The 25693-nt window shown below is 40.8% G+C and overlaps 1 protein-coding gene and 1 pseudogene across 1 annotated transcript in view; both read right to left on the reverse strand.

The window, feature by feature from the left end:
• ATP8A2 (ATPase phospholipid transporting 8A2) overlaps positions 1 to 25693 on the reverse strand; it is a 587729-nt gene that overhangs the window by 260648 nt on the left and 301388 nt on the right. The gene's annotated exons all lie outside the window — the stretch shown is intronic.
• On the reverse strand, positions 2734 to 4212 carry LOC150012451 (keratin, type II cytoskeletal 8 pseudogene; annotated as a pseudogene).

Consider the following 25693-nt stretch of genomic DNA (forward strand, 5'->3'; position numbering starts at 1 on the left):
CATAAAAAGAAGTCACACTGTGTACTACCTGTGTGACAGACCTTTCACCACTTGAGGTTATAAACTCTCAGGAGCTTCCATAGGAGCCCTCTTTCTTTTATTGCATTTTAGACACCAGCAGCAAAAGCAAAAGAACACGTAATTGAAGCTTCCAAACCACTATTCTCTTTTGTTCTTCAAAACTAAACTCACAAGGGAAGGGGAATGTGCGGGGGATGGGGGTGGTAGGTGGAGAGCATGTAAAGGGAATAAATGGTAATAAAAAATACAATAAAAATAAACTGTTAAATATATTATAAAAATAAAACAGTTATATAAATGTAATAAATAAATTATTAAGAAAACTAAAATCAATTAGATGGAATTGAAGACAAATCCACCTTAATCTGATTTTTGCTTTCTAATAAATTAAGTTACACATGAACAAACTTAAGTTTGGGAGGTGTTGTATACTAACTACATTCATTTCTGTCATAATGCACAGTAGCATATTAAGAAGTTGGGGGGGAAACAACCAAATTTAGCAACTGTGCATATTTGTGCACAGAAACACTTTCTTTCACAATGCTGTTAGCCTCCTGAACAATTTCCCCTTAACCGCAATTTATGAAGTGCTAAATTGGATGAGTACCTGAGTCTCTCATAAATTTTATATCTTAGCACTGTTTCTAGCTTTTTCAGTTTAACAAAGTCAGCTAATAGAAAATAAAAAACAAATCCAACAAAACAAGCCAAAGAAGTGTTAGGAGAAGGCTGACTTCATTTAAGCCTGGCTAGTGGAAGAACAATGATGATAAAGCTGGTGATCATAATTATACCTAATCAAGAGAAAGATCCAAATGTTACAACAGACTCCAGATAAATGACAGAATAGTTGAACTTAGACATGAATTCTGATCATAAACTATCTCCTCGTGACACACTGGACGAAGTACTTGAATTCCAGTAAAATGGACACCGCCAGCCCTGCCCAGAAGGGCAGCAATTAAGGTTAAGTGAGACAACATAAAAAAGCCCCAAATATTGTGCCTGGTCTGGCCACCCTGCAGGCATGTGACACATTCAGTTACTTCGTAGCCCTCCCCAATTCTCTGTGGGACAGCGGGCTAAGAGAACAGGGAGGGAAAGAGCAGAACAGAGATCAGAACAAGGTCTCCTTGATTCTGTTTTTCAAGATAGTAAGTGAATATGCTTAACTTATAGTCCTACACAGAAAGAAGAAATGAGGAAGAGCACCGGGGGGACCTACAGAAGCAATTCAAGGGCATAGTCATGAGTCAAGGTAACTCAAAGAACTGACTGAAATCCTGTGCAAGAAACAAGAGAAAGGGAAAAAAGTTCTCCAAGGTTAGCACTGAGGGTATGTGAATGCAGCAAAAAGACTGTCAGCTGTTAGGCCTGAAATGAAGTTCTGCTTGCCCCCTAAAAACAGTTTTCAGAGTTCGAGTTAACAGCTGTCTCTCTCCAATGAGAACACAATGGGATCGAACTTCATAACGATTTCAGACTCACACTGCTACACTCATATGTATGTGCTAATCACAAATTTTCCCAACACCCATTGAGGTGGATGCAGTGAGGATGTGTACTCAAAAGCCCACAGCTGTGGAAACAGCATGAAAGAGAAGACACAGTGTTTGGGGGGGTGTCTGTTCACAGTGCAGCTGTGTGACCCAGGACACAGCACTCCCCTTCTCAGAGGCTCAGGTATTTTACCCTCACAGTTTTCAGACCATCATCTCAAATGTATACTAGCAACAGTGTGACGCCATGCCGACCACTTAAAGAGTCCCATTTTGTCTCTAAGGCAGAGAGAGACATTTTATCTGTCTGTATCACAGATCTTATCTTATCTGTGTCTGGGGACGTCTTTTCTGGCTGCGCGCAACGAGGAGGCGGCCCAGAAAAGATCGAGGCGGAAGCAGCGTCAACAGCAGCAACAACGGCCATCTGCCTTCACCTGTACCAAGTGCGGCAGGGATTGTCACTCCCGAATCGGACTGCACAGCCATTCTCGGCGGTGCAGATAGACTCTCAAGAAGCTACGCCATCGTCTCTCCAGACGGACGGCTGCCGACGACGACGATCACAGATCAAATATCCTAAGTTATCCTGAAAAGTAATACAACCTTTAAGTACTGATGACTTCAACTAAAGATGAAAAGCTCAGTGCAGACAGAATAGTGGACGAGACATAGTTGATGCTTTTACCTCCATTATGAAACAGATAGTATTATTAGCCAGGTATTGTGCTAAGCACCTTCCATTTGAAAGAACATGTCCATGAAGTAGATGCCCCTGCTGAAAACAGGAGAAAACACAGGGTTCAGGCAAGTATTCAATCAAGTTCCCATAACTGGTAAGTGGTGGAGGCAAGGATCAAATCCAGGGAGTGCCTCCCTTTAAAACCTGTTCCCTGTATTGCTATAGCTTCTCAGTTTGTTCACACCAGAAATTTAGATACTGTACATACTGTTAAATTCTAAACAATAATAATGAATTACAGTAGTCCTTCTTTTTTTTTTTTTCTTTTGGCAGAGCCAGGTGAGACTTTATTTTGGGGAAAAAGGAAAACACTTGATTTGGCTTCTAGTCAGGGACATGGGGAAAAGGCGGTAAACTCCCCACCCCAAGGGCGAGCTGAGGACTGTGTGAGGCTGAGCTTCAGGTGGGCCTCCTGTGCCCTCCACCCCCCTGCGCAGCTCCAAGGACTCGAGGGACCGCAGCTGTCACTCACTTGGGCAGGAGATCAGATGACTCAGACACCAGCTTCCCATCGCGGGTCTCAATCTTCCTCACAACCACCGTCTTGGAGGAGCTGGTGCTGGTGCGGCTGAAGGAGCCAGAGCTCCCGCCAGAGCCCAAGCTGGCCTGGAAGCCCATGCCATAGTTGAAGTTGCTATAAACTGGGCTCAGCGCACCTGAGTAGCTGCTGGTGGTCTTGGTATGGATACTCATGTTCTGCCTCCCAGACTCCAGCCGGCTCTCCTCGCCCTCCAGCAGCCTGCGGTAGGTGGCGATCTCCACGTCCAGGGCCAGCTTGACGTTCATGAGCTCCTGGTATTCACGCAGCTGCCGGGCCATGTCCTGCTTCGCGGTTCTCAGAGCAGCTTCCAGCTTAGCCACCTTGGCCTGAGCATGCTTGACGGCCAGCTCACCATGCTGCTCGGCATCAGCGATGGAGGCCTCCAGGGCAGCCCTCTGGCCTTTGAGGCCATCAATCTCAGCCTGGATGTGGCTGATGCTCCGGTTCATCCCAGAAATCTCCATCTTGGTGCGACGCAGGTCATCCCCATGCTTCCCAACCAATGTCTGCAGCTCTTCATACTTGGTCTGGTACATGGTCTCAGCCTCAGCCCGGCTGCAGTTGGCAATCTCCTAGTACTGGGCCTTGACCTCAGCGATAATGCAGTCCAGGTCCAGGGAGTGGCTGTTGTCCATAGATAGCACCACGGACGTGTCGGAGATCTGGGACTGCAGCTCACAAATCTCCTCTTCATACAGCTGCCTGTATAAGTTGATCTCATCGGTCAGTCCTTCCAGGCGGGACTCCAGCTCTACCTTGTTCATGTAAGCTACATCCACATCCTTCTTGATGAGGACAAATTCATTCTCCATCTCTGTGCGCTTGTTGATCTCATCCTCGTACTTATTCTTCAAGTCCTCCACCATCCCCTGCATGTTGCCAAACTCCGCCTCCAGTCTCAGTTTCTCCTGGGACAGTGTTTCCAGCTGCCGCTGAAGGTTGTTGATGTATTTCTCGAACATGTTGTCCATGTTACTGCGAGTTGTCTTCTGCTGCTGCAGAAGAGTCCACTTGGTCTCCAGAATCTTATTCTGCTGCTCCAGGCTCCGTATCTTATCGATGAAGGAAGCAAACTTGTTGAGGGTCTTGATCTGCTCCTTCTCCTGGTTGCGCACGACCTGGATATTGGGATCCACCTCCAGCTTCGGGGGGCTGAGCAGGCTCTGGTTCACTTGGATGGCTTTGATGGACCCTATACTCCCTGCTCCGCCGAAACCTCCAGCCAGATTCATGTTGGCGCCCAGGCCAACCCGGTAGGCGCTGCCCACCTGGGAAAAGGCCGAGGAGCTGATGCTGGGCCCACTCGAGTATGAGCGGCTGCTGAAGGCCCAGGGGCCAGAGGTGGACACCTTGTAGGTCGTCTTCTGGGTCATCCTTGTGGACATGGTGGAGGCTGGAGTGGAGGCAAGAAGCCCAAACCAGGCAGAGGTTCAAGAAGGAGCCAAAAAGCTGTTTCTACAGTAGTCCTTCTTTATATCGCAGTTCACTTATCGTGGCCTCACTGTATCGCGGAATTTTTAAAAATATTATATTTAATTATTTACCAAGGATTTTTCGCTATATGCGGGATTTTGTGGTACTGTATACATATGTTGTTAAAGTTACATAGGATTAAGACTGTAGAATAAATGTAAGATTCCTACTTCGCGGGGGGTCTAGAACGTAATACCCGTGATAAGTGAGGGAATACTGTACTAATAGCTCTTAGTTATTAATAATAAAGAAATTAAAAATAAGCACATTATTAAGAAATAGTAAATGTTACTCCAAATTTTGACATTTGACAGATCTCTTTATAAACACAGGTTTCAGTTCTAACTAAATCTGACACAGCATGTGGTCTTTGACAGAGGAGCCATATGCACGTTGAGAGCAGAAAGGGACCTGCAGGTGACCTAGCCCTCACCAAGCCCTGGAAAACTGCAAGGTGCAGGGAGAGCCACGCATGGCGAGCCAGGCCCACGTACCATGTACTACGGGTGGGCTGTGATGCTGGGCCCAGAACACAGAGGCCTCAGCTCCAGATTCAGGGTCTGGTCAATTTAAGATTTCCATCTGTGGTGGTTTCTGATACGCAGGCTTTGCAGAATTAATATTCTGTCCATAACTGGGGCAAATGGGTAGGAAATTACAAAGGAGAGCATATTCCCAGTGCTTTGTCATACTTGAGGAAATGAAAGGATTTAAGCATATCTGGCTTGAATAAATATTTTCTCTATAAAAGTTAATCTACAATTACACTTAATGTGAAATATTATATAGAAAAACATCCCATGTGTTTTTGTTGCTGGAGGATACTTTATAGTTTGTGTTTTATTACTGGTTCCCTTGTGTAAGTCTGAAAAATTCCCTCTGAGGGAGTTTATTCCGGACAATGACTGACGTTAGCCATAAGCATTCCAGTCATTTAGGACACAGGCTCTCAGGCTGTCCAACGGCCTGCAATATTTGCTTTTCAATTTTGCAAACACAGAGCTACCATGTGGTGGCTCCTTTGGCCCTGACAAGAGAATACAAATAACAACAGCAACAAAATCACTTCCCTGATTGTCCACAGCATTGTGGGGGAACGCTTTGGGAAACCAAACAGAACCAAAAAGCTCTAAACTTCTTCCTATAACATATCAATATGGTAAACAATGTTTCTCAGACTACCAAAATTTGTCATATAAGGGTTAAGCCTGACTTTTTTCAAGTTTCATTGTTTATCTTGAAAATTCAGGTGACCGTGCCATTCTCTGTAATGTCGTAGTTAGGTTAATTTACATATAAATGCTTCTCTCTGAGATATGAGGGGAAAAATGCACCTTGAGGTATGTCAGGTTTTCTCTGTGGCTTTGCTCACCCCAGTTCTACACGACATGCACACATATACACACACTGTACCCCAGCTGAAGGATGAGGATAGGATGTTAAAGAAACCAGGTACTACACTGAAAATCAAGACAAAGAGAAAAGGGGTTGAAACGTATACATCCCTGTATCCACCCCCTCCTCCTGAGGGCCATTCTTAGCCCCTGTTCCCCAGAGAACCTCCCAGCATTCCTGACTGGTGGCTGGTGTTTCCTCAGACCCTTGGGATTCCAGTTTTCTCATGAAATGGACTCCCTGAAACAAATAAAATAATTCCTGTGTCCTCTCAAGCCAACCAGGGTCGACAGAATAACAGCTTCTCAAATACGTCCCATCCTAATTCCTGGGACCTGTAAATATGGCCTTGTATGGCAAGAAAAGAGCTCTGTAGATATCATTAAGTTAAGGATTCTGAGATGGAGAGATCAGCTGGGATTAAGAACATCGCAAAGGTCCACAGAGGATGATTTTCCTACAGAAGAGAAGGCGATGTGATGAGAGAGGCAGAGATGAGGTGATGCATTTTGATGATGGAAGAAGGAGCTAGAAGCAAAGGGTTTATTATTTAAAGAAATACTTCAGAATTCAGCATCCACCAGAAACTGGAAAAGGCAAGGAAACAGAATTTCCCCTGGACCCGACCTCCAGTCATCCACCCTAGGATACCATAGGACATGGGCCAGTTTTCATCCTCATTTCCATTCTTAAATAAGACATTCCCACCAAAAGGGAAATGAGTAACAGCCATGTGTTTCTCTTCCTTACTGCCAGGAAATAACGTCAGGACCAGATAGCAGTCTATATATAACATGGAACCATCACACGCCAATACGAATTTTCAGTACGAAGAAATAACTGTATTTTTGAAAGAGGTTAGTATAGAAGACGTGCTCAGCTCCTAGGGGAGTTATAACTCATCAATCAGACAACACAGTTTTTAGAACCGAGCTGTGACTTTTCACCCCTCCTCAGATCCTCATTCACAATTCAACACTGGGAAATCTGAGTGCTGCCCAAGGTTTTCCTTTCAACCTCTCTCTCTACCTGTTCAACTCTTTCTCTGACTGACCTCATCCACACGTCACATTTTACAGCTCACATCAGTCATGTAACAATCGTAAATCTATCCCCAGGCTAGATCTTTCTCCTGAATACTAGGTGTTTACTCCCAATTACCTTCTGGAAATGCCTGAATACTGTCTCAAAGCTCTCTCAAATGCAACAAGACTGTATTTGTTTTTATTGCCACGTAGCAAACTAAGCAGCTTAAAATATAGCACCCATGTGTTTAGCTCACAATTGTGTAGGTCAGAAGTCCAGGTCCAGCATGACTGGGTTCCTTGCTCAGGGTCTTCTAAGGCTCAAATCAAGGTGTCAGCCAGGCTGGATTTTCATCTAGAGTTTGGGACCCTCTTCCAAACTTATGTTGCTGTAGCAAATTCTGTTCCTTGCAGTTGCAGGACTAAGGTCCCCATTTCCACACTGGCTGCATTTGGGGGTCACTCCTAGCTCCCAGAGGCCATCTTCGTTCCATTCCATGTAGTCCCCTGAATCTTCAAACCAGCAACAGCCCATCAAATACTGCTCATATTTTAAATCTGACTCCCCCACCTTAGACTTAAAGGGCTCATTCACATAAGTCAGGCCTGCTCAGGGAACCTCCCTTTCTTAAAGCCAACTATGCCATAAAACGAAACCTAACTATGAAAGTAAACTCATTGTATTCCCAGTCTCGGAGAGTATGGGGCATGGGGTGTCCAACAGAGGGTAAGGAATCCTGGAGCCATCTTGGAATGCTGCCCAGCATGATGGCTACAACCGAACTCATTTCCCTCATTCTTCAGTAACCCCAAACGATGACAGTCACTGCAGTTTCTGTGGAAATTGGCAAAGTTCTCCAGCTACGCAGACCCTCTAACTGGAGTTAGAAACAAAAACTAACAAAATCCAACTAAATGCTATTTAAAAGTAATACAGAACAGCCAAACATAAAAAGATGGAAAAAGATGTGCCAGGCAGATGCTAACTCATTATAGCCAAATTAACATAAGACTGTAAGGCCAAAAGGAAGGATTGCCAAAAATAAAGTCATCTAATTAGTAAGTGGGGAAATATAAAACTGGAATAAGGAGATGAGCCATTTCACACTTGCAAAGTTGGTAAAATTAAAACACCTTAAAAAAATACACATCTTGGCAAGGATATAGATCTGGGAAAACTTATAAACTGCTGGCAATTCACTTAAGAATATAATTTTACATTGTTTAGTGAAGTTTAAAATGCACGTTGCCCACCACCAAGCAATTCTACTTCCAAGTATTATACCCTAGAAAAATATTTGTACATGTGCACAAGGAGACATTTACTATTTTCTCAGCCCCATTTTGTGTAATAGTAAAAATCTGACAACAAGCCAAATGTCTATTGACAGGAGAATAATAAAATAAGTTGTTGTAATATTCATACAATGGAACTTTATGTAGCAGTGAGAATGAATACACCATAGCCACATGAATTAACATAGATTAAACTCAAACAAACTTGAACAAAATAAGCCATTATGTGGTTCAATTCCATTTACGCTATATTCAAATACACGCATGGGAAAGCAAAGTGAGTCACACACATAGAAACTATGGAAGAAAGCCAGTGAAGGATAAAACAAAATTAACAAGAGTAGTTACCTCTGTGAGATAGAAAGGGGGGAGGTGTGCAACCTTAGGTTCAGAGGTGTTTATAATTAGCATTGGTAGGGTTTAGTTTCCTGGCTGAGGAGTTAAAGAAGCATCTATTTTATTGTGTAATGTACAGACAAAAATCTAAGTAGATAAATGCAAAACAATAAATGAGTGCCAAGTGTGTATTGCTAATAACATATGCTGGAAGATGGGAAAGAAGTCCATTCCATATGACATGGGCAGAAAAGGGCTTCATGGAAGAGAGGACTTGTGGGAAAAGGCTCAGAAGTATGACAGTACACAGCATGTGCAGGTTACAGAACATATTGGTCTCATTGATCAGAAAGTCTATCTAAAAGAAGAGTAGAACACGAAGCTGAGACCAATAGCAGAAATTTTATTACCTCAGTGAAACACAGACATTACCATGGAGGAAATGGGGAACCCCTGAGGACTTGGTCAGGGAAGCTCTAGGTTCAAACAGTACTTTAGCGAACCTTTTGGCTGGCAACCTCAATGGGGGCCTAAGAAGCAAAAGGGACTAGCCACTGCCATCAAGAAAGAAAGGGAAAATTTACTGATGAGGCCACTCAGAAATGGAAGACAGTATCACAAGGGGGTTCAGAGCACATGGCTCCCACAGTGAGACACCACATCACACACTGGGACGGCTGGAATGAAGTCCCAGAACATACTGTGTCACATAACAACAGGTGTTGGCCTGGATGTGGAGAAACACACTACTGGTGAGAATGTAAGTGGTGTAGCCACTGCAGAAAACAGTCTGATAGCTCCTCAAAAAGTTAAGCACACAGTTCCCATGGACTCAGCAATTCTACTCTTAGATAGAAGCCCAAGAGAAATGAAAACATGTCCACACAAAAAGCTTGGATGTGGATGCTGATAATAGCATCATTCATCATAGCCAAAAGGTAGAAACAACCCAGACATCCATCAACTGATGAATGGATAAATAAAATGGGGAATGGCTGTACAATGGAATATTATCTGCCATACAAAGGAATGAAATACTGATGATATATGATAACATGGGTAAACCTTGAAAATATTATACTAAGTGAAGAAAGCTAGTCACAAAAGACCACATGCTCTAAGATACAATTTACATGAAATGTCTAAAATAGGCAAATCCCTGGTTGGTTAGCTCAATTGGTTAGAATGCTGACACACCAAGGTTGCAGGTTTGATTCCCAGTCAGGGCACATGCAAGAATCAACCAGTGAGTACATAAATGAGTGGAACAACAAATCAATGTTCTCTCTCTCCCTCTCTCCTCACCCCCGGCTCCCTCTCTTTTTTTTTTTTTTTTTTTTTTAATGTGTTTTATTGATTATAATATTACATTTGTGCCAATTTCCCTTCCCTCTGCTCCCCTCCACCCGGTGGCCCCCCTCCCTCCAGTTGTCCCCCCCTTTTAGATCATGTCCATTAGTTGTGCATACAGTTCTTCTCAACCTCTCTCTGTCTATTCCATTCCCTCCTACCATGATCCTTAATGCCTATATCATCTCCCTCCCTCTCCCCATTCCCCCTCCCTGTTGACCTCCCCCCAATATGTTCCCCGTACCTATAGTTCTTTTTCTACTCTCGTTGCCTGTTTAGTTTGCCTTTGTTTCAATTCCCTAGCTTCTGTTGTTTCTTGTGATGCAGTTTTCATTTTAGATTTCATTGTCTTGATCCTCCTTTTTCTAAACCAGTCCCTTTAACATCTCATATAACAGTGGTTTGGATCTAATGAACTCTTTCAGTTTTATTTTGTCCTGGAAACACTTTCTCTGTCCTTCTATTCTGAATGACAATTTCGCTGGATAGAGTATTCGTGGTTGTAGGTTTTGGATTTTCATTACTTTGAATATTTCTTGCCAGTCCCTTCTTGCCTGCAGGGTCTCCCTTGAGAAGTCAGCTGATAGTCTAATTGGGACCCCTTTGTACATAATTCTTTTCTTCTCTCTTGCTGCTTTTAAGATTCTCTCTTTATCTTTAATTTTTGACATTTTGATTATAATGTGTCTTGGAGTGGTTCTCCCTGGGTCCAGTTTTTTGGGAACTCTCTGTGCTTCCTGGACCTGTAAGTCTATTTCCTTCCCCAAGTCTGGGAAGTTCTCCTTTATTATATTTTCACTCAATTTTTCAAGTTCTAGTTCATCTTCCTCGCTCTCTGGCAAACCAATGATTCTTATGTTGGGCCTTTTATAGCTGTCCCGGCTCCCTCTCTTTACCTATCTACCTCTCTCAAATAGATTAAATAAATAAATAAATAAATAAATAAATAAATAAATAAATAAATAAAATAGGAAACCCATGGAGACAAAAAGTAGATTAGTGGTTGCCTAGGGAGGGCTGGGAGCTAGTGCTGGTCAAGTGTACATTTTGAGGGGATAAAAATATTCTAAAATGGGCTCTGATGACTGTTGTACATATCTGTAAATATACTAAAAACCACTGAATGGCACACCTAAATGGCTGAATTGTTTGGTATATAAATTGTATCTCAATAAAGTTATTATTACTTTTAAAATTGTAAATACCCATGGTTTGGGTCAGTCAGAGCTGGGGTTTCTACTTCCAGTTCCAGGACCATGTCTAGTCCTGAGACATTGTGTTTAACTTTCCTCCATCAGGCTGTGATGATGATTTAATAAGAGAAGGTACATAAAGTTCTTAGCTGAAGCCTATGGCATGGTTTACAGAAGGCTAAATGGATGAAATAAAAAAGTTAGCCTGAAAATAAACAATCAAGAGGAATCAAAAAGTGCTAATGGGGACTGGTTAAGAGGAGTGAGAAAGAGGAGAAATAGAAAAGCTTCTGAGGATTCACATGGAATGACTGTCATCAGTGACATCTCAACACAACAGCTAAAATGCAGTAAGGTGCCAGATGCACTTGCTTGGGCTTATTATTATACTGTATATCTGTCTGTCTTGCTACCTGCCTACCTATCAGTTTTTCCCAGTAAGAGGCAATGTGCACTTCAACCTCAGAGTTGCTAGGTCAGCTCATCTCACTACCTGTTCACACAGACCCAGGAAGTCTGCAGCACCTATAAAAACCTTGGAGAAAGTTCATCATCCCAAAGCAACAGTACACCTGTCCTCCTTCTCCTTTGTGAATCAAGTAATAACAATAGGCAGTCCCCAGAGGAGAGTGAACAGCCATCCAACCAGCACAGGGTTGTGATGCTACGGAAGTTTTATTTTGAAAGAAATGAAATGGGAAGACATTCAAATTTAAGCCTAGAGCCAAATCATGAGGTCTTTCTCAGGCATGGAGTTAGAACCATGGAATCTAAGTGCTTAGCTGAGGAAGGCCAGAGTGAAAAGCATTCATAGACACTGACCTATGAGCTTTGCATACAAGTTTTAATTGAAAGAGGCAGAAAAAGGCAAAAGTCTTCTGAAACCCTGAAATACAAAGAAAATGTCATTGGGCGTCCACATGTGTGCACCGATGTTTTCACACAGGAACAGGGGCCCATCCCCTACCCTCCCCAACCACCACTGCCATTTTACACCAACTGTAACTGTTCTTCCATTCGTTCATTCATTCATCCATCCATTCAGTTCTAATCAATGCCAAAAGCCGGTTACAAGAGAAGACACACTCTCAAACCTCATTTGTCACTAAATAAAACAGCACGTTTCTAAAACATTACTTTTAACCAATTAAAAAATCAATTTAAAATAATTTACTGGTGTTTTAATCTTCCATTGTTATTCTTGGCTAAAAACCCCTGTTTTTATTTTCCTGATTCACATTCTCAGGGAGCTGGGCCTTTGTATTGGTGTTCGTGGAGGAGGTTTTCTAGATTGTTGCTGGTTCTTTAGCTTTCTTTCTCTCTCTCTTTTTTAAAGTAAATAATGATTTTTGTAGCTCATTAGGCAAAAAAATCCGTATTTCTCCAGACACAACAGAATGACAGCAAAATAATAGCAAATAGGCTCTCAGCTTTGTATAGCAGCAAAGTGATAAACAGGTAAGAAACAACCAAGAGATTCAGAATAATAGGTCAATTTTTAAAATGTAAAAAAATAAATAGTAAGTGAAAATCTACTTATTTATATATCTAGTCATTTCAACTTCTTCTGGCCTTGAGTCTCCAAGATATTAAAATATTCCTTAAAATTTTTCTAAATCAATACTTGCTCCAACTCGAGGAATTACACAAATGCTCAGTTTTGAAATAGTTGCTATACATCATATAAAAAAGAAATGGTCTCAATCCAACTTTCCTAGCATCGCTATGCTGCTCTGAAAAATAGCAAAATATACAAATTAAAAACCAATGACCTAATCAGTTCCAACACTGAGGAAATCAAGAGCTGGGATACATAATTTAGGAACAGGCCACACACACCATACAGGAGGGCCCTCCTGCCATCTGTTCCACTGAACCCTCAGGTACTCACATACAATATTGTTTCCTTTTCCTTGTTAGTCTGGATTTTTAAGCACTATCATTATATATATATATATTTACACACACACACACACACACACACATATCATGAAGAAGAAGAACATTAAAATGCCAAAAAGAAGCAAGCTTAGTCTCAATTCTTAAATCCAACTTGTGTGCATTAGGCACTTGCCAGACAATGAGGAATGAGCGCAGGCTATAGGACTAGGATCAGTTATGCGAAGAGTGGCATTCAGATGAGGATTTATCTCTCAAAAAACAGGCATACCTACCAAAAGATAGTCATATGTTATATCATGTCAATGAGATTACAGGAAATTTATATTTTTGGTCAGTTTTCCCTCGGAATTTTCTTCATTAAATACTTCTTTAGAACTATTATATATCCTTTCATTCAAGCATTTGATACTTTTTGAAAAGAAGAGCTCAGCAACATAAAAGGAGTTCATTTAAGTATGAAAAGGCAGCATTATTTATCAGACTTCATAGTTTTGTGATCTAGGGCAAGTAACTTTTTCTCCCTAAGCCTTGGTTTTGTCTGGTGGTGCTGGTGGCAGTACCTGTATTGGAAGGATTTTTGAGCAACACATGAAATAATGCCTGAAAAGTATTCAGTAGAGAGCCCAGTCTCAGTATTCAATAGCTATCACTACCATCAGAATACTAAATCCTTGATCCCATTCTTGACAATTTTATCTTCTTCACTCTAACTTTCATATTTGATTTCAGGGTCTTCTCCATTATATATCTAGATCTTTTTCAAATTTGTTCATTTCTCTTCACTTTCCTAATCCAAGCTATTGTGACCTGATTTACTATAGATGTATGAATTAATGAGATGAATGAATGAAAGAGTGGTCACTCTTTCAATCTGCCAGTCTCTGGCATTGCTACCGGCAGTTGGATACACACATTAAGTGAAAGCTCACAGGTGACAGAAGCATGTATGGGGCAATGACAACTAAAGACATCATTCTTTCCGGAAAAGACTATTGACCCAAATCCATTCTACCCAACTTGTGTGCAACTTGGCATGTTTAACCCAAGTGTGGAAACACATTTGAAATTAAAGGGGGGGGAGGGGGAACCAAGCAATTCATGTTCTACTTATTCAACATCCACATAATTTATAATGTACAACACCACTCTATTTCTTCTTTCACAATTTGTAATCATCTGTATTTTACTTTTTCTTTATCCTATTAGATTTGCATCCTCATTCTCGGTATCTGCATGAGGCCAGAGCTATGTCTGACCATAACATGCCAGTGCCTAGAATAACATTTAGCCCAATATAAGAGCTAAATAAACATTTGTCAAACTGGCCTTCTCTCTTTTAAACCATTCTCCACACCACCAGTTATGGTGATATTTTACAAATATAAATCTGGTCAAGACCATTCAATGGGGAATAAATAGTCTTTCAACATACGGTGCTAAGACAACTGGATAGCCATGTGCAAAAGAATGAAACTGGACCTTTACCTCACACTATATACAAAAACTAACTCAAAAAAGATCAAAGACTTCAATGTAAGAGCTAAACTATAAAACTCCTAGAAGACAATATAGGACTAAATCTTCATGACCTTGGGTCAGACAGTGGCTTCTTAGTCAAGAAACCAAAAGCATAAATAACAAAAAAAGTGAAAAAACTGGGCTTCATTAAATTTAGAAGTGTTTGCACTTCAAACAATGCCATCAAGAAAGTGAACGATAACCTAAAGAATGGAAAAAAATATTTGCAAGTCATATATCTGAGAAGATACTTGTATCCAGAGGACATAAAGAACTCTTATACCTCTATAATAAAAAGATAATTTGACTAAAAATATGAGTAAAGAATTTAAATAGAAACTTCTCAAGAAAGATATACAATGATACACATGAAAAGACTGTCAACATAATTAGTTTTCAGGGAAATACAAATCAGAACCATTTCATGCCTACTTAGATGGCTATAATAAAAAACAGAGATAATAACAAGGTTTGTGGTGATATTAGAACCCTCATACATTGTTAGTGGAAATGTAAATAGTGTCACCTACTTTAGAAAACAGTCTGGCAGTGCCTCGAAAGGTTAAACACAGAATAACCATATTACCCAGCGATTCCATTTTTAAATATACACTCAAAACTATTGAAAGCGTACATCCTTACAAAAACTTGTATGATACATTAACATTCATAGAAATGCTATTTATAACAGTCAAAGATGTAAACAACCCAAATTCCACCAACTAATGAATGAATGAATAAACAACTTGTGGTATAGCTATACAATGGAACATTATTTGGCAATATAAAGAAGTGAAAGGCCACCACATGAATGACCCTTGAAAATATAAGTTAAAGGAGCTAGTCACAAGACCACATATTGCATAATTTCCACTTATACAGATTCCCAGAATAGACAGATCAATAGAGACACAAAGTAGATTAGAGCTGGGAGAGGGGTGGAATTGGAAGTAACTCATGAGTAGAGGGCTTTGTGAGGGGTAGATGGGTGATGAAAATGTTCTAAAATGGTCTATGGTGACAGATGCACTATTTGTGAACAGTATCTGTCAATTTACTAAAAATGATTCAACTGTACCTTCAAATGTGTAAATTATATATATGTAAATCATATCTCAATAAAGTAGTTATTGAAAATGCATATCTGATCACATTATTCCTTAGTTAAAAAATTTCAAAGGTTTAACATTGTGCTGAAGATCAAGTCCAAATTCCAACACATTTTACAGAGCTATGTGATCCGGCCTTAGCTTTCTTTTCCAGTCTCATTATTGCATTACTCTCCTCAAAATAATGCCTGTACACAGTAGTTGCTCAATAAACAGCCTGATGGACTTACTTTATGACAACATTCAATGGTATTAGCTGTAAATGAAGCCAAGTACCCTTAGGAAGGGACATGAGAATAAGAAATAAATAAACAAGGTATATAACTTTCAAAGGAATCATTTACCTAAATGTCCAATCAATGTTTGTTTGTTTCCTATTTTTAGTGTTCAAGCAGAGATCTCATGAGCATCCTGCACTTAGAATTACATGCTAACTCAAAGATAAAGGCTTTCTGATTCCTCCAAGGACTTTTATTTTTCTTACATGCGTATCAATCTCCTACATGTATGTAGCCCAGAATATACAGAAAACAGCAGCTAAACAGGTGCCCCTGAATTGGACAAATAATCAAAGGAGAAAAGGGTTGACTCTGATAGCATAAACATTTTCTTCTCCATTGTTACATCATCGGTGGTCTCAGCTTAACTTCAGCATCTGTCATGAGAAGGGAGTTGGCTGTGTCTAAGAAAATAAAGGGTTACAGTAGGTATGACACCATTGATTCATTCACAAACATTCACTGAGCACTCACTATGTGCTGACATTGTTTTGAGTGCTGGGGAGAGCGCAGAGGACAAAAGAGACAAAATGCTTGCTTTAATGAAACTTATATTCTGTTGAGTGGAGACAGATTATTAATGATTAAAACAACTATAGTATGTGAGGTAGTGATAAGTGCTGTCAAGCAAAATAAAACTAAGGAAAGAGGAAGGGGCACTAATTTAGCCATGTATTTGAGGATGGCCTCACTGAGAAGATACTATTTTGAGCAGAGACCTGACTCAAATGAGCACATTTGCCAGGTGGCATCTGGGGTAAGAGGTTTACAGGAACGGGACAGATCCATCTCATAATAGTTCTGAGCTAGCAAGGCTCAGAGAGCCTGGGGAACAGAAAGGAGTCCAATGTGGCCGGAACAGTATGCAAAGGGGAGCAGTATCATAATGAGGCCTTTTCATTTTATTCTCAGAGATGAGAAGCACTAGGTTTTAGGCAGAGAACAGAGCTTGTCTTTTAGCAACAGTCTGGTCTAATCAAAGCTAATCAGTAAGGACAGCCACAGAAATCTACACCTGCCTACAGCATCAGAGAACCCAGTATATTTAAGAATTCAATTAGCTAAGATCAAAAGCATCTGTAGACTAAAATACAAGAGATTAAATAATAAATTCATAATTGCACTAGCCACACAGTTTTCACTGTCCAGCTCGTCCTCTGGGCCATGGGCCCCACAGACAGGGCTGCGCTGATCTGTGCCCCACGGTACCACCATGTCCCCAGCACAGACCAGGAGCAACACAGAGGGGTTAGCAGGAAACATTTGGTCACACCTCTGATTCATTCAGCACATATGCAGGTAAGTTTCTCTTGGATTTTCATCTCAAGAAACAGGATATGACCTATATTTGAAATAATCCTTAGGAGACCTTTAAATTTGCTGGAAGAGCCACAGAAAAAAAGTACTAAGGTATAAACAGGAAAAATTTATGAATCACTAACAACTAACTACTAGATTCAGTTTGGGGTTTTCTAGAATCTTGACTGAGAATCTCAGTTCAGGGCAATGAGTTGTTTTGTTTTTCCACAGAATGTCTCATGAAACCTTTAGCCCTCAAAATAGTACTGTTTAAATCAGGATTTTTGAAAAGTGGGCTGATACAAATTTGTTCTAAATCAATATCCTTTCATACATACATAGATATGCTTGAACAGTAAAATGCATATAAACTGATAAAAATTTCTAAGCCAATAAAACATGCCTCAAAATAAACTTCTGACTTCCAGCTAAGATGGAGATGTAAATACATGTACTGCTTCTCCTCAAAACTAAAAAGAAATTTACAACCACTTCAAAACTAGAACAGGCCCTGACTGCTGTGGCTCAGTGGATTGAGCATCGGCCTGCGAGCCAAGTGTCGCCGGTTCGATTCCCAGTCAGGGCACATGACTAGGCTGCACGTCAGGTCCCCAGTTGGGGGTGTGAGTGAGAAGCAACAACACAGTGATGTTTCTCTCCCTTTCTTTCTTCTTTCCTCTCTCTCTAAAATTAAAATAAACAAATAAATTATTTTAAAAAGAAAATAAAAACTTAAAAAAAAAAACTAGAACAAAAACTCAGAAAATAAAAAAAATCAAAACTACAGGAAAGTTCAGCAAGAAATAAAGAAGAAAGAATCAACTAGAAAGGTAGGCAGGGCATAGCTCGGCTGTGGGGGGCAGTGCTTGGCGGTAGCACACCTAAAGGTGGTGCGGCTTCCAGGAGAGCAGCAGGCGGAACAGCTAGCAGCAGCCCTGACAAAAAACACAGTCATACTGATTAAACCTGAGAAATGATTCAAGCCCCAAACTAGACCACACAGCTTGCAATTCCAGAGCCTGGGAAAATAGAGCCGCATTACTTCTGACTGTGAAGGCAAGTGGGGGCGGGGGCGCAGGAAGAAGCTGCCAGTCTTGAAAAGGAGGCAGCTTGCTTAGTACGGAAAGGGGAAGAAGAGCCTGGAAAAGCTGTGGCAACCGGCACTTTTCCCTCTCAGACCCCTCCCCCACATACAGCACCAAAACATGGTGAACCGGTGGCCAGCACTAACAAATACCTAAGGCTCTGCCCCCTATAACGTAAGAGGTGCGACAGCCCGTGCCCAAATCACAGAGGCAAACACAGAAAGATGAGGAGACAGAGAAGTACAACCCAGAAGCGGGGGCAGATCAAGGTCCCGGTGGCACAACTAAGCAATGAGCAGAGAGCATGTCTAACGGATGAGGAGATAGACAACAGAAGCACAGTGTAAGGCATCGGTGATTAGGATGCTCACAGCTCTGACAACAAAGATTAAACAGGACGGGGAGAGAATGAAGGCTATCCTGGATGAAATGAAGGAAAATCCATAGGAAACAAGTGGTGAAGGAAAGGAAACCAGGGTTCAAATCAACAAATTGGAACATAAAGAAGAAACAAACAATCAGCCAGTACAGAAGGAGGAAATGAGAATTAAAAAAAAAAAAAAAAATGAGGAGAGGCTTAGAAACCTCTGCAACAGCTATAAACGTGCCAACATCTGAATCATAGCATTGCCAGAAAGTGAAGAGGGAGAGCAAGAAATTGAAAAATTATGTGAAAAAGTAATGAAGGAAAACTTCCCTAATTTGGGGAAGGAAATGGACATATGGGTCCAGGAAGCACAGAGTCCCAAACAAACTAGACCCAGGGAGGACCACACCAAGACACATCATAATCAAACTGCCAAAGGTTAAGGATAAAGAGAGAATCAAAAGCAGCAAGAGAGAAGAGGAGAATTACTTACAAAGGAGTACCTATAAGACTGTCAGTTGATTTCTCAAAAAAAACTTTGCAGACAAGAAGGGACTGGCAGGAAATATTCAAAGTGATGAAAAGCAAGGACCTACAACCAATATTACTCTGTTCAGCAAAGATATCATTCAGAATGGAAGGGCAGATAAAGTGCTTCCCAGACAAGGTAAAGCTAAGGGAGTTCATCATCACCAAGCCATTATTATATGAAATGTTAAAGAGACTTTTTTAAGAAAAAGGTTTTCAAAACTGTGAACATTAAAATGAAAACAGTATCACAACTATCATCAACAGAAGCTAGGGAATGGAACAAAGGTAAACTAAGCAGACCACTAGAGCAGGAACAGAATCATAGGCATGGGGAGCATGTGTGGGGAGGGCAGCTGGGAGAGGGAAGGGGAAGAGGGAGGGAAATGGTGCAGGAATTAAGAAGCAAGGTAGGAGGGTGGGGAATGGACAGGGGAATGCTGAGAAGAGCTTTATGCACGACCCATGGACATGGACTAAGGGTGGGGGACGGCTGGAGGGAGGGGAGTTGCTGGGTGGAGGGGAGCAAAGGGAAAAGAAATTGGAACTGTAACAGCATAACTAATAAAACATACAAAAATAAATAAATAAATAAATAAATAAATAAATAAATAAACTTCCACCTCAAAAAAAAAAAAAAAAAAAAAAACCCATGCCTCTTAATCCTATCAAAAACAGCACACTTAATGAGGATGACATGTGTTCATAGAGTTCTAAAAATGCCTTTCAAGTTGTAAAGAAAAGAAGCAACTTCTGCTTTTTAAACTTACTTCAAAACTGAAATATGGAATGAACTAAGAAAGCTGGGAATTTAGTAAAAGAAAAACAGACATCATTTTGGGCAAGGAGGGTATTCTGTACAATGATCACATCTATATTTTGGGAGATTAAGTTGCTAAATTTACCTTAAGACATAATATATCAAGTTAATCTTAGGATAATTTTAAGGGAAGGTTGGTATGATAAACTAAATACAGTACTAAAATTTTAGTTCCATGAAGACAGTTCTTACTTTTGCTTTTATCAGATGAAATAACTTATCTGCTGTTGGAAAGGCATAATTTTAAATACAAAGCACTCCCAGGTTTATTTTGCAAGGAAATATTTTTAAAGCTATCATCTCCTACGCATGCAATTCTCCCCACCCATCATTCACCCCCTCCTTTCAAATCCATTTACATAAACTCAGAACTTATTAAGACAGCTCCAGCTGATTAAAATAGCTACAGTGAGGATTCTATTCATTAGCTCGGGCAGTATGGAAAGTCCAAGATCAGGTACTAGCCAATCTAGTTTCAGGTGAGAGGCTCCTTCCTGGCTTACAGATGGTGGCCACCTTCTCACTACGCTCACAAGGCAGAGAGCTCTCTGATGTCTCCTTATTATGAAGACACTAATTCTATTGGATCATGCCCCACTGTTATGGCCTCATTTACCTTAATTACCTCCTACAGGCTATATTTCTGAATACAGTCACATTAGGAGTTAGGCCTTCAACATGAATTTTGGGAGGACACAAGTCTGTGACAGTCTCAGATTTCCTTTCACTATGTCTTCTGCCTTGGGCAAAGCACTAGGAGAGTCATTTAGATCCTTTTCATGTATCATTTAGTCCCTTCAAGTACATAGAATTTCAGCAAACCCACAGGATTGGTCTTGCTACAGGTAGCATATGAACCCTAGTCTGAACAGGCTTTTACACTTAGCGAGGAAGTCTGGCTTCACTCAGATTCCTGCTTCTCAGTCACCTTAACAGAGAGAATGAGTTACGGGGAAAACTTTCCTCAACATTCTCCCCTATGCTGAGTGTGCACCTAGGAAGAGAGATGTCCTACAAGGCTAGTGCTCCTGGGCCCAGAGTCCCAGGAGCTGCAGCACAAACCCATGAATATCATCTCAACACCTTAAGGTGAAGGCCCTCGTGGTTCTGTGCACACTGAGAGGAGTTCAAGAATCTTTTCTAACGGGGGAACTGCTCTAATAACCCTGGCTCACAAACCAGAGTCTGACAGCAGCCAGGTAACTACACCTGGTTGAAGCAAAACAAGTTGGGCCAGGACAGCACACATTTGCAATAGCTGCTTATAGGTACTACTTTATACATCAAGAAAATTAATACCAAAAAGGAAATGCTTCCTCAAAACCAACTACAAAGCATTCGCATTTCATCCAGTAGTAAAAAAAAAAAAGGTTACAAATTTGTTCTATGAATGAAGGTGACAAGGACACTTCATCTAGTGTCTTAGATCTCTTCAACTGTGATGCATATTCCTTCTAACATCTTGCCCTTCTCAGATCCAGCTGGTTCATGTAACAGCAAGGTATCTGCCTCTCCCCCTGTTTAAAATATTCACCCCCTTCTCAAGATGTGAAGGAAACTTCACCTACTTTAGAAAACTGATTAGACCAACTCCAAAAATAAAAAACTTGGACTTGCAGCTTTGCAAGATTTAACTTTCAATAAGTCACATTTTCTCCATGTGTTGTTTTGTATATTTTCTAAAGTCATATTATGTCTAGGTCTTTTTCCCACCAGAATATAAGTTAAGGGAGACTGTATGTATCCTTGAGTCTTTCTCTTTTTCACCCTGCAGCAGCACAAACTAGAGTGACTGATCAGAAGTGAGCATTCCCATAAATGCTAGTTATAAACTAAACAGGGAGGCATTTTCTATAGCTTCAGACAGATTGACAGACTGTCACTGGGGGAGTCTGGACTCAGGGGACACCCATCTGCACCACACCTGGAGATTATGCAGCACCTCATCCCCCTGCAGTGTCCCCTCTGACATGGCCTGTCTTACAGGCAGTCTCCCCATCCTACCAACCCGAACTACATTCAATCACTGACAGTGACTGGTTTGAACCTCTTAAAGACCATGAATCTGGATCAGGGTCCACCGCAGAGAATGTGAAATTCTGTTTAACAGCTCTTTTGAATTCCTACTACGGTCAGACTCAGGCTGCCAGCACCCTGGTGGAGGTCCCCCTGGCAGCTCAAGGGAAGTATTGTAGGGGCCTCACACATTGCATACATATTCTAACCTGACTCAATCAGTTGTTGCCTTCCCCCAAACACAGGAAAACTCGCTTAACCCACTCAGAACATTTCAGCTCCTCTCCGTGATCTTTAGTCTTTCTTCATGGACTCTGGAGTTGGACTGCAGGGTTCAAACCCCAGCTCTGCCGGTAGAGCTCCAGGCCCTTGGGAATGTCTTCAGTCCTCTGTGCCTTAGCTGTAAGAATTCTCAGAGGCAGTGGACGTCAAGTGCTTACATGGGGTCTGGACCTAGTGATAATCTGAGCGTTGGTGTCATTATCATCAGTATTTCCCTGCGGAAAGCATTCCGCCTGGAGCTCACTATGCTTCCTCATCTTCCATGACTTGACTTTAGAGCACCTCTCACGGTGAACTGTGCTGCCATGGGTCATATCCGGGCCTTCCCACCACACTGAGACCCCTGGCAGGCAGAGGGTGGACCACTTCTGTGTACTCATCAACCTTAATCAGCAGACACTTGCTCAGCTGGGCCCCTGTGAAGAGTTGGGCAGCCTGCAAGCTGACCTGCAGTGAGGCACTCAGCCACTCAGTCACGCCAACACCAGTTTATACCACAGAAATAACAGCAGACAAAACAGATCTTAAGTAGGCCTAGAAGATGTTTAGAAGTTCTCTTTTTCTCCACACCATTATCTAAATACACATGACACTTAACGCAAAGAAATCTTTAGTTCAAGAGTCTTAAGTAGAAATACAGAATTGCCCAACACCAGACAATGGATTCACACTGAAAACTCTTGACAGCAATTTTCAAATAGAGGAAACACAAACAAGACCACAGCCAACTCCTACCTATTTCTTTAACCTCTCTGATTACAAATATTTTAAAACTTCATGAAATGTTGGTACCAGCCCTAATGCATTCATTATTTATTATTCTTATGTAGCTATGTTTACACTTACATGGGTTATTATACAAATATGGCTATATAAGAATATAAATTCGGGTCCCAAGTGTCATTAGAGTAAATGAGCATCATTCAACATTTATATTTTCCATGTTTACAAAAAACATTTCACTGCCTTCCATATTGATCTTGTATTTGGTTCCAGACTTAGTAATTCAAAATTCATATTTATGTGAAGCACCGTGGTTTGAAAAAAAACATTGAACATATATCTATATTCATATGTGAAATTATCTACAAGTAAGCACATATTCCCTTACTGTTGTTATTTTCTGTTTTAGGTAACTATTTCAATATATATTCATCATGATTTTACAAAGAGAAAATAACTTAAGGTTCAATTATCTGTAAATAGACAAAATATCATGATACTATAGGAGGCTAATTTCTCAAGCTCTAATATTTTCAAACAACACCTTTCCATTAAAACAAATAAAAGTAAGAAAAAATGCACAAACGATTGACAGATGGCTTTAACTTGGCACTTGTATATTTGTTTAAGGATTATCTTCAAGCCGGTATATTTACTTTGGTCTTTAATGACGGGAATGTCCAAGTGGGGTAAGGGCACTGCTATGAATAATTACTTAGTAAGAGGAAAATGCTTACTCTGTTTTTCTCGGATGACCTAGGTGTCAAGATTTTGATGGGGAGAGAGTGGCTGTTTGTCTGTCTACCTGCCTCTGTCTCATTTGCTGGCCTGTCAGGAACTAAGCCACTGGAGACAGTTCAGCCCTAGAACTCTGACAGAGCTCAGTTAGCTGATTAACCAGAAACAACAGAAACCAAATCTTTCCGCAGCAGCTCTTAGTCTCTGCTGACCCTGCAAAGCACTGCAGATACAGTGGTAATAAAGCTTAGACATCACCAATCATAAAACTCAAACCAAGCCCAGGCTTCCAAGATTTGGCAACTTAAGTTAGTGCCATTGATGTGACATATCTCCTGTTGTGGCCCTAAGTGGCGCTAAATGTAAATAAAATATTAAGGACTCAGAGAAACAAAACACTTGAATGTTCCTCACTTGTCCTTTGTCTCCTCTCTAAAGTTAAGTGAGTAAGGAACTGAACCAGAGAAGCTAACAGCAGAGAAGGCTTCCAGCCATCAGACATTGAAAGAAAGACAGTATGGTAAGTGAAGTCTGTCAGTCACAAAAGCACCAGCAATGCATGATTCCTCCTCTATGAGGCATCAAGAACAGTCAAAGTACAGAATTAAACAATAGAATGGTGGTTATCAGGGGGTGGGGGTAAGAGAAAATGGGGAGCTGTTATTCAATGGGCATGAAGTTATGATTTTAATAAGAGGCATAAGTAGCAGAAACATGCTGTACAACACAGTGTCTATCATTGGCAATGAGGCACTGTGCACTTGAAATTTTGTAAAGAGGGTAGGCTCAGGTTAAGCATTCTTACTATAGTGAAAGAAAAAGAAAAAGAAAAAAACCTCAAAGGGACACAGGATACTTTTGGAAGTGATGAATATGTTTACTACCTGGATTGTGTTGATGATAACATGACTGAACACATATGTCCAAGTCCACCAAATTGTATATGTTGTGTGCAGTTTTTTGACTACCTCCATAAACTTGGGGGAAAAAACAAAATGAAAAAGGCTACAGTCCACATGCTGTCGCTAATTGTGATCCTGGTGCTTCTTGTTCAAAGTGTGGGACAGCGAAGCTCCCAGGGTGGAGTATTCCTTGTGGTTTTCAGAGTCATAGGAGCAATATTGGCTGCCAAAATCAGGAAAAGGAAAGTGTCAATAATTCAGGAGGTGATAAATGAGGCAAAGTGTCGTATGTATAGATAGGAAAATAAAAAACATAATTTTCTTTGAGACCAATTAATATAAGAGCTACTTTGCATAGCCTCAATCAGGTAAGTGTCAATGTTGTTGGGGGAAGTGGAATTCCTTCCTAATCAAAGTTTACATGACACTTTCTTGTATTAATGAAACACATTCTGAACTACTTCACAGGAAAAAGAAATAAAAGTACTTTGAGTACAAATACCATAGCAAGGCAAGACTTGGGGACATAAATATTCATGACATATTCCATGTATTTAATTGGGCTCTGTGCTTGACTCTCTCTGGTTTGTTTTTATAGCAGGAAAAATGCCAAATATTATGGGCTTCTACTTCAGAATTTTGGACCACAATTTGACCTAATATCACCCTGTTTCACCTGGTAAGCAGGCTTGTCAAAAATGACATGTGCTGATGAATTAGCCATTCACAAGAAAGGGAAAGGTAAAAACACAGGAAAAAAACCTAAGTGACATGTCCATGAGCTCTTCTGGCATCTCACACAGGTCCCAATGTGTCGAAATGAGAAGAGTGAATGGAGGGGAGATCACACAGACCCTGTTACCCTAATTCTTAGACGCCTGTCAAAAGAGGAAAGGGCCTTGTTACCTCGCGGTCCACGCTGTGTCTGAGCTTTTGCACAGACACACTGGAATGGAGATCACAAGCCAAAGGGAACTGCTGCCACATTAACCACTTTTTAGAACTGTTCAGAGGACAGTTCTACTAAAGAAAAAAGTGATATAACCAAATTTAATAGCCAAAACCCAAAATTTCCTAAGAGACTTGCTTCCAATTACACAGCATATTATTATAAAACAAACCCTACAATTAAATGCCATCAAGCAGATTTTTCCATCATGATATTGTGCCACAAGTGCCATCTCCTAATTTTGATTACCTATAGCAGATTTTCTTTTAAAAATATTTTATAGTTACAGTTGACATGCAATAT

Source organism: Furipterus horrens, unplaced genomic scaffold, assembly GCF_987537825.1.
Source record: "Furipterus horrens unplaced genomic scaffold, mFurHor1.1.pri manual_scaffold_4, whole genome shotgun sequence".
In the NCBI taxonomy this organism is placed as follows: domain Eukaryota; kingdom Metazoa; phylum Chordata; class Mammalia; order Chiroptera; family Furipteridae; genus Furipterus; species Furipterus horrens.